The sequence below is a fragment of the Chrysemys picta genome, chromosome 3, assembly GCF_011386835.1.
Source record: "Chrysemys picta bellii isolate R12L10 chromosome 3, ASM1138683v2, whole genome shotgun sequence".
Lineage (NCBI taxonomy): Eukaryota > Metazoa > Chordata > Testudines > Emydidae > Chrysemys > Chrysemys picta.
The window spans coordinates 4,728,304-4,736,346 of NC_088793.1; the positions used below are offsets into that span (position 1 = coordinate 4,728,304).

General features: G+C 44.7%; 1 protein-coding gene across 1 annotated transcript in view; it reads right to left on the reverse strand.

The window, feature by feature from the left end:
• Positions 1-7,822, reverse strand: part of LOC101942234 (interferon-induced very large GTPase 1-like) — a 34,548-nt gene extending 26,726 nt beyond the window's left edge. Inside the window, exon 1 of the mRNA XM_065587412.1 lies at positions 2,839-7,822. The gene's annotated coding sequence lies outside the window, so the exon portion shown is untranslated. The remainder of the gene's footprint in view (positions 1-2,838) is intronic.
• Positions 7,823-8,043: the final 221 nt, after the last annotated feature.

Consider the following 8,043-nt stretch of genomic DNA (forward strand, 5'->3'; position numbering starts at 1 on the left):
GTCAGGAGTGGGGAGTCTTCCCTGAAAGGGTCCCCCCACGGGTAGAAGGCGAAAGGGCTGAGGGGCGAAAGGGCTGAAGTAGGCCGGGCCTTGCCCGTCTTAATGGGGCAGGCATGTAACAGGAGCTGGCCAGGAGACCTGTGCCAGGCCCCTGTTAGCCCAGCTCCAAGTAAGGAGTATTAATTGGGGCTGGCTGGGTGTGGCTCGCCAAAGGGTTTAAGGAAAAACACCTGTGGGCCTAATCAGCCAGGAGACTATATAGAGCTGGCAGGAAGGAAGTGGGGGGAGGAATAGGGAAAGAAGGAGCCTGTGGTTGGAGTTCCCTGCTAGCTGAAGAGACTAGCTGTCCCCCAGGGAGCTGGCTGTATTGAATGAACTGTATATAGATGGTGGTGGGAACAAATACTGCAAATAAAAGGGCATTGGTGCTTGCACAGAAGCGGTCTCTGGCTGTTTTTTTGAGAGGAGCGGTGAAGGGCACCATTACAGTGAGAAATGAAGTTTGGGCATAGAAGGAGGGTTCAGACCCTTGTGCCCTATAAAAAAGGGCCTTGCTAGAGAGCCTGTACTTGTTTTTCTTAAAACTTTCTACGTTCCAAGGGGACTAGGCTAAGCTTGGTTTTCCTAAGCTTTTGTTCTTAGTTTTGTGTATTAGGGTTTAAGTTTAAGTTAGTTAAGTTAACTCTAAGTTAGCTCCGATAGCTCTTAGCTCCAGGTTCTTCTAAGCTCTGCCCCTCTCACCCAAGAATTTAAAAACCTGACCCTCCAGAGGCGAGGCTGGGCCTGTGTCTCTCACCACCAGGTTATCACGGAAGGGGGATTTGTAGCATAGAACACCATAATGCCATATGTATCTCTTAAATAGCAGTAACACAATTGTAACTTTGTAACTCTGATTATTTTACCATTTAATTACTACTTCGTTTATCTTAATAAAAAGTCTTTAAGGCTCTATCTGTCTCCGTGTGAGCTGCCTGTCATACCCACGAGGGTCCTTTGTAAATTCGGTGGAGCCTGATTCAGGACAAGAACCTTATTATCTTCTGATCAAACAGATCGGCGAGCTTAAAACCCACACTATCCCAATTAATATTATTAACCTCCTCAATCAGGCAACAGACTGGCAAGCAGCCAGGAGACTCGAGGAGTGTGTGACAGGGATTTTCAGGGATTCCAGGCATCTTTAGACCCCCAGAATCTCGCCTGAGGAATAAGTAATGAGTTAGAGAGCAAGATTGTGTGTTTCACTCACTCACTCTTAAGAACACAGGAACCTGATTTCCTGTGACTGCTTCTTGGCACCGTTCCCAGTATTTCCTGTTATGAACTGTGGTGTGACTTAGTGTTTTAGCTTAGAGGTTTTGAATTTAATCTTGGAAGCTAAAGAGTAATAGCGGTATTATTTAAAGTGATATGCGCTTTTAAGGGGCTTTGTTGAAGGTTGAAGTTATAATGAACGATACCGATAAGATATTAGCAGTACATCGGACCCGATGACCTACACTAGTTGATAAATCTGTGTATTAATTGCCACCAAGAGGCTGCAGTAACTCAGAACTTGTACAGTACGAGCTACCTTATTTCAGTTCCCTCAACTCTCCCGGGCTGAACCTCTGATCTATCTGTCTCAGTTCCCCCCAGCTCTTTGGCAGGTCCTGAAAGAGGAAAGAGACCTCTCGATCAGCTACGAGCCATTGAGGGAAGAAAGGGGAACGCGCCTCCACCCCTCTATTGTTTACATGGGACTTATTGAACTAAGCGTAAAATCCGGTTTGGGGTGTTGTTTCCTGTTGTTTCTGTAAAGGGACACTTTCAGTTTTCAGAGTAAAGAACAGCAGTGTTCATGTATTTATCTATCTATCTAGTTTATTACATAGGCTAATCAATAGTGAAGTTCTAGAATTGAAATGAGTTCTATGTTACGTGTTAAGGTGAGTGGAGCAAGGGCAAGAGTAGAGACTGTTAGAGTTACCCGCAGTCTGGCTTTAGAAAACTTCGCCAGGAAATCCATTCAGGAACATGGAGGAGGTTTAGTACAGGTGAGGAATAGTGAGATGATCTCTGAGCATTGTAACCCATGGGGTTTTGTGAGTGAGGTGTTTAATGTAGAAACAGAGCAGAAAAAAAGAGAGGCTAAACTGGTGAAGGGAATAGCTGTTGAATGTCTGCTAGAGGCTTGTAGTTTGCTGGGAAAGAAATGGAATAAAAAATTAGAGTTACTCAGGAAAGCCCTGCAAACTTTGGATGAGGGAGGAAAGGTTATTCAGGATTTAACAAATCAGCTACATGTAGTGTCAGAGGAGCAGTCAATACTTTTCCAGAAGAAGCAGCAGTTAAAATAAAAATAAATAAATGAATGAATGGAGATATCCCATCTCCTAGAACTGGAAGGGACCTTGAAAGGTCATCAAGTCCAGCCCCCTGCTTTCACTAGCAGGACCAAGTACTGATTTTGCCCCAGATCCCCAAATAGCCCCCTCAAGGACTGAACTCACAACCCTGGGTTTAGCAGGCCAATGCTCAAACCATTGAGCTATCCCTCCCCCCAAGAGAAAACGTTAGAATGGTGAAGGTACCAGGTACAGGACGCAGGAGAGGAAGCACGGAGTTGGCAGGAGCAAGTGGCTGACAGCTTAAGCTCACTGGACGGCAATAAATCAGACCGTGGTCGGCTGTTGGAAAGAATCAGAGAGCTGGAAAAGATAGGAGATGTGTTAGAGGAGGACAGAGAATCTGTTCCCATCCCCGTTGGCATGGTGGAACCGACGGAGACAGAGAAACCTGCAGGGCCAATTGCTAGAAGTAGGGCGAGAGAGGGAGTTCAGTCTGATACGGTACCTTCAGAAGCAGAGTTGGAGATTGAGTCTCAGGAGCCACAGGGAGAGTCGGGAGAGGAAGGTGGCAGTGCAGAAGCTACTAGCAGTCTGCAGATAGAAAAAGGAGATCCCAGGGTGTCATCAGAGGAGGTGGAGTTGAATGTCATCATAGAGGAAGCGACTAGTAATGTAAAAGGGGGAGGAAATATCTTCTCCTGTGTTAGAGTCTGCCCCGATAGTGAAGAGGGAGCGCCTTTAGAGACTGCGATTGTTCAGGGACTAGAAGATGAGATGTCACAAGTAACACAAGTAGCTAGTGCCTGTGATGTAGTAATCTCTAGGTTACAACAGAGAGAGATGCAATTCCTGCTCCTCCACCCAATGTTACATTGGCACCATATAGATCAGGAGACCCAGCCCCTTTGGGTGGACACTTATTAACATTTGGGTGATCATCAACATTGCCTAGGTCCCTAGAATTTCGTGGACCTTCTACACCCGCTTGGTATATTCTGGTATCTCCTGGTGTACCGGTAGAACACCCTATTACACCAGATCTTAATGGACTGAGAGATGTCCTGCCTCAGTGTGGAGATGCCTTGAGTGTAGGATGTAGAGGTTTTACGGAAAGTTACCCTGCTCAACCAGGATTCTTTCCAAAGGAAAGTTCTGGTCGCTCTGATAAGGAAAATGTGGACGTGGACAGGAGAAGTCAAAACATAGAAATTATAGATTCCAACTCAAATAGAAGCCCAGATCCAGATCGGGAGAAAAGATCCCCAGATTCTAATTCTGATTGCCCTGTAGCAGTTGTTACAAATATTAAGACCCTAGATCTGGTAGCTAAGCAAGTAGGGAAGATGGAGGATTCTTCGGTTGCAATGCATGCACAACGTGTACAAGAAACAGCAAAAGTGTTTGGCTTCCCAAGGGAAGATTGGGTTAAAATCTTACAACTCACAGTGAATCGAGCATTAGGGAGTCCTTTGCCACCTGAGTTTAGGGCAGGAGAGAGCTCTTTTAAAGACACAGTAGCCCTGTTGGAACATAATCAGCATCCGGGGCAGGCTGGAGTGGCATTCCTGTCTAACTTAAAGCAGAGACCTAATGAGTCCCCACATCAGTTTCACCCTGCCGTTAAGTGCAGCATGGCACAGTCACGTGGCAGAGGAAACAGAGGAGCCACCGTACGTTAGTTTGTTGGTCGATAACTCTCTTCCCCATTTGCAGGAAATGGTTAACATGCATGTAACTGATAGCACTTCTTTGAAGGAGGCATTAGCCTTACTGGCCAAGGCACATTCTCAGGGAGACCTTAAAATAGGTCAGCGTGGAGCCCCTGTTGCAATACTTCAGGAACCACGGGCTGACCCCACCGTGAGGATTGAGGGACCCCCAGGGTTAGGCCGAGGTGTTCCTAAATTCCCTAGGTACCAGCGTTGGCAAAATGACCCTAACCCACGTAATAATCCTGGATCTTCGAGTGGGTGTGCCCCTCAACAGGGTTATGCGTTTGGACCCCATGTAGGGGCCTGGGACCGTGTCCCTTTCTTTTCAGATGTCGCTCAGAACAATTCACACCTGCAGAGATCCAAGTCACGCCTCCCCACAGAGATGAGGACTCAGTTGTAATGATGTTTAAGACAGTGCAGCAGACGCTTGAAGCTCAATGACGGGATATCCGGGAACTCTGAGCACGCATGAATAAACTGATGATGGAAGGCCAAGGCCCAGCACCCTCAAACTGTCCGGTGGCATCCGTTGACCCATTTCCTTCTCTCCGGTCGACAGCCTCTCCTCTTTCAGAGTTGGCTGCCTCCAAAGAGACAGAAGGAGAACATGTAGATTATTTGTCTGCATACTCTACAAATTACTAGGCATGGTGCCAACTGGCCCTGAGTGTAGTCATAGCCCCTTTAGGCAGGGATGCAAGCAGGAGACCCACAGTATCTGCAGTGGTAGGGGGCAGCTACAGGAATTTTATTATAAATACTGGGGCAGCAATTAGCATTATCCATGTCGAGGATCCTAGATCCTCTTCTCTCTCATCAGGGCGTACAAAAACACTTGCAACTTTTGCAAGCAATCAGGTTGTTACCACACTTTCTAAACCCATTGAAGTACAAATAGGTCACCTAAGAAAGGTTCATACCTTTGCGTTGACGAAATTAGCAGACCCAAGGAATTGTCTATTGGGAACTGATTTCCTATACAAACAGGGATGTGTCCTTGATTTGGGTAACCAATTGTTGTGTCTTACTGTAGAACAGGCAAAGGATGTTTCACCAGTGATCATACCTGAATGTGACATGGTGTCTCCAGTGGAGGACTCTGAACCTGAGGGGTATGATTTGAACAAAATAGTGGCTAATCATGCAGACCAACCTGAGTTACAGGCTTTACTTCGCAAGCATGTGGATGCCTTTGCTAAACACAAACATGATTGTGGATGTATGGCAGTCGCTATTGTTGTGAAAGGAGGAGATATATCAGCCCAAAGACAATATCCTTACCCAGACCAGCAAACCCATACACAGGAAAGACTATCAAGTCTTTACTGACACAGGGAGTACTACGTAGATGTACTTACACTGCCAGTTCCCATATTTGGCCTGTAAAGAAACCAAATGGATCTTGGCATCTCACAATTAATTACAGACGCCTGAATCAGGTCACACCCACTTGTGCCCCTACAGTGGCCAAAATGCCAGATCTAATCAAGTTCTTTGATCCAGAGGCTGTGTGGTTTACTGTCCTTGACATCAGTAACAGTTTTTGGACATCACCATTGGCCCACATTTCACAGTATCGTTTTGCATTTAGTTTCCAGGGGGTTCAATATTCCTGGACATGATTACCCCAGGGGTATAAAAATTCTCCAGCTTTATTCCATGCACAAATAAGGCGAATACTGTCACAATTTTCTAAACCAACTGTTCTGTTTCAATACGTATATGACCTTTGTTTAGCAACACGAACCAAGAAAGAGCATCTGAAAAGACTTGACGAGCTCCTGCAGATCCTAAAGGAAGCAGGGCTAAAATGAAATCTGGCCAAGGCACAGCTAACGGCCAATCATGTCTCTTTCTTGGACCGCACCCTGACAAAATGGGGTAAAACCCTGGTGTAACAAAAAGTGGATACAATCCAAACATTGCCTTTACCACAGGACCCAATGGCTTTTTGGGTTTAACGGGGTACCACAGGGATTTCATCCCCAATTTTGCTTCAATTGCAGGTCCCTTGTACCAACTGTTAAATAAAAGTGTCCAATAGAAATGGAATGAGCAACACACGGAAGCAGTATCCCAGCTAAAACACGCCATTGTCAAGGCTCTGGTGTTGATCACTCCAAATCTTGAGATACCCGATCATCTGGAGGTTGCGATCACTGGAGCAACTTCCTCCTCAGGACTTAAGTGAACAGCATCCGACAGAATCACGACAGCTGGAGTCCAGCAGATTGCAACCATAAACTGGACATTGATATTTCTGATTTACTACACCCTTATCGTTGCTCTAAGGGTAAGACTGAGCCAAAATCAGGAATTTGGGACATGAAACCAGACGACACGGTCGTGCTCAATGGCCTGAGCATGTAAAACAAAACATACCAACACAAAAGGGGCGGACTAATATACTCAACCCAGAACTTATCCACAGTCCTATACACCAGGTTAAGGAGATTAGAGGGAAAGATGTCACCTTTGAATATCAATTGGTTGGAGTAATCTCCTTGCCATCCAGTGGCTGGAAAAAGCTTTGGCCCTTAGATGATAACTCAGAGGGGGAGGATGTAAAACCTATACCTTCTCACCAACCAATTCAACTTCCCTGAGACACAGAATACCTTATGGAACTTGAAGAAACAAAGCTATTTGTAATACTCTGATAATGCGGCGGAGTTTAACCTTATATAAACTTGAATGAAGGACGATATAAAGTGCTCATTATAGCTACTTTTCAGACCAAATCAAAAAGTAAAAGATATGTACTAAATGTAACATTTAAACTTAAGGTTCCGGATCCAATTATTAACCATAATTATAACAATCCAATACCACATGATGCAACTTGTCCAATGATAAACCCAGGACCTGCTAGTGGTCTCTCCACAACGTCCATAATAGGGGAAGTAATTACTCAGGTTCGGTTTATGCATATTCCTGTAGTGTTAAATTTGTCTAATTGGTATCTAGGAAAATTTAGCTATTGTCAGCACACCAAAGTGGCTTCCTTTTTCTCAGTACGACTTGTGGATAAGATTGCAGCCTATCAACAACAAGTGCAAAATATTGTTCTGTTGGGGATGGATAATGAAATCCATAAACCACATACCTCTAGGAGAAAGTGTAGCGTAAATCTTCTTAGAAGTATAGGATCCCTAACAGGACTGTTTGGTTCAGAAAGTTGATTTGGAACCGAGCAGATATTTGAAAAATTCGCAAACATATAGATTATGTGTTACAAGAGGAAGCCAACCAAGTGGTCAATCCAATGTTACAGGAAATAAAGGGATTGTCACAGAAAAAGCGATTTACTGTTTATAATATGCATGACATAACCCAACTATTTAATGAAACCCAATGTAAAATTAATCAGCTAATTACTTTAAACAGTAATCAGTACAGGGATCAACATTTAGGAAAGGAAATTATATGTTCTGCATATGGGGAATACATTGTAAATGCGATCACTGGTACATTGCAATCCTTAAGATTGGGAAAGGTTCCTGACTTAATTAAAGATGAGCAACTGTTAAGTTGGTATTGTCCCAAATGGTTTCAAAGGCTGGAAAAGGAACGATCCACATGTTTAAATTCATGCCAGCATTTATCAGTGGGTGCTATGAGAAAGATGGGATCTGTGACATCTCTCCCCAACTGAGACGGTTGTTCTCTTTCTAAAGATTGTAGGATGGCACGATCCTTGTATGTCTCATTCGCAGCCTCGTTACCAGTGTTAGACTCAGACAAGGATGTGTACAGGCAATTGGAGCTGTCCATTCTATAGGTCACCTTGAAGGTGACATCTATAGGGAACGCACCTCCCTTGGTGGTCTATCGCACTCCAATTCAGACCTGAAAAGTACCACTGATGGCCTGTTGCTCTGAAAACGGGCCTCAGTATATCTGTAGGTGTAACGTGTTTGAGACAGACACTGTTCTGTGTGGACTATGTGGATTTAGTTGGGGAATGGTCCTGCTTTGAGCAGGGGGTTGGACTA